At 37.4% G+C, this 1,995-nt stretch overlaps 1 pseudogene; it reads left to right on the forward strand.

Annotated features, from left to right (window-relative positions):
- Window positions 1–672: 672 nt before the first annotated feature.
- Window positions 673–1,018, forward strand: LOC103203331 (annotated as a pseudogene).
- Window positions 1,019–1,995: the final 977 nt, after the last annotated feature.

Here is a 1,995-nt window from a genome sequence, read left to right on the forward strand (position 1 = left end):
TAGGAAGAACTGTATTCTAACAAATTTGAAAAGCTAGAAGAAATGGACAAATTTCTGGAAACACACTACCTACCCATACTAAAAAAATCTGAGGAATAAAATTTAAACAGACCAATCACAAAAGAAGAAATTCAAAAGGTAATAAAAAAAAAAAAAAAAACTTATGAAAAAAATGTCTTGGACCAGATGGCTTCACTGATGAATTCTCCCAAAAATTCAGAAAAGAGCTGATAGCAATTCTACTCTGACTATTCCAATACATAAAAAACAAAGTAATACTTCCAAACTCATTCTATGAAGCAATGATATCTCTGAAACCAAAACCAGGCAAAGACACAACGAAGAAAGAAAATTATAGAACAATATCCCTCCTGAACACTGATGCAAAAATTCTGAGAAAAACACTAGCCTAGGAGCTCTGGTAGTGTAGCACCTAAGGCACTTGACTGCTGACCAGAATCCTGGAAATTCAAACCCACTAGCCACTCCTCAGAAGGAAGGTTGGACGATCTACTTCCATAGTGACACTGCCTCGGAAATCCAAGGAGTCTCTATGAGTCGGGTCTGACTCGAGGGCACATAACAACAACACCATAGCATCAAATAATATAGATATTCCCTCCCTAATATTGCCAGCTTCACACTTGTGAAGGCCAGTGTACCACTACCCAAATGCATTATGTTGCCTCTTATCTGCTGGCAGCTCTCAGGGCATCCCTGCCCCCTCAGTGTCAAAGACATGAAAATTCTAGGCAGCGTGGGCTATGAGGCTGATGATGACTGGATCAACAAGGTCATCAGTGAACTGAATGGGAAAAACATTTAACAGTTCATTGCCCAGAGTATCAGCAAGCTTGCTAGCATGCCTTCCAGTGGTGCTATGACCATCTCCACTGCCCCAGGCTTGGCAGCTGCTGCTGCTGACACTTCCCCAGCTGCATCAAAGGACAAGAAGGAAGAGAAGGAGGAGGAGTCTAAAAAGTCAGACAATGACATGGAATTTGGTTTGTTTGATTAAATCCCCACTCCTTGCAAATAAAGCCTTTGTATGTTAAAAAAAAAAAAAAAAAGAGGAAGATGAATCCAACACTGTATCAAAAATATAATACACCGTAACCAACTGGTACTTGAACTAGATATGCACGTATGGTTCAACATTAGAAAAACCAACAATGTAATCCTCCACATAAATAAGACAATAGAAGGGAACTACATGATAATATCAATCAATGTAGAGAAGGCTTTTGACAAAATTCAAAAGCAATTATTGATAAAAATGCTCACCAAAATAGGAACAGAAGTGAAATTCCTCAACATAAGTAAAGACTTATACACTAAACCAAGGGCCAGCATTATTCTCAATGGAGAGAGACTGAAAACATTCCTGTTACAAACAAGAACCAAACAAGGATGCCCTTTATCACTATTCCTATTAAATATTGTATTGGAAGTCCTAGCCAGAGAAATATGGGAAGAAAGTGAAATAAAAGGCATCTAAATTGGCAAAGAAGAAGTAAAATGATCTCTATTTGCAGATTATATGATCCTATAGGTAGAAAATCTTAGAGACTCAATACAAAGACTACTGGAATGAATAAAAAGATTCAGCAAAGTGACAGTGTACAAGATCAACATACAAAAATCAATTGGATTCCTCTACACTGACAAAAAGAACTATAAAAAGAAAATCAAGAAATCAGTACCATTTACAGTAACCAAAACCCAAATTTACTGCCATTAAGTTGATTCTGACTCATAGTGCCCCTTTTGAGGTTTCTGAGGTGGCCAATCTTTATAGAAGTAGATTGCCCAGTCTTCCTTCCATGGAATGGCTGGTTTGAACCACCAACCTTCTGGTTATCAGTCAAATGCCTTAGACACTACACCACCAGAGCTCCATAGCCACCCAAAAATGAAGTATTTATGGATATATCTAACCAAACATACAAAAGGCCTACATTAAAAAAAAAAATAAAAAAAACTACAAAATCTTAT

This window comes from Orycteropus afer, unplaced genomic scaffold (assembly GCF_000298275.1).
Source record: "Orycteropus afer afer isolate SDZICR_OR568_19922 unplaced genomic scaffold, OryAfe1.0 scaffold00213, whole genome shotgun sequence".
Lineage (NCBI taxonomy): Eukaryota > Metazoa > Chordata > Mammalia > Tubulidentata > Orycteropodidae > Orycteropus > Orycteropus afer.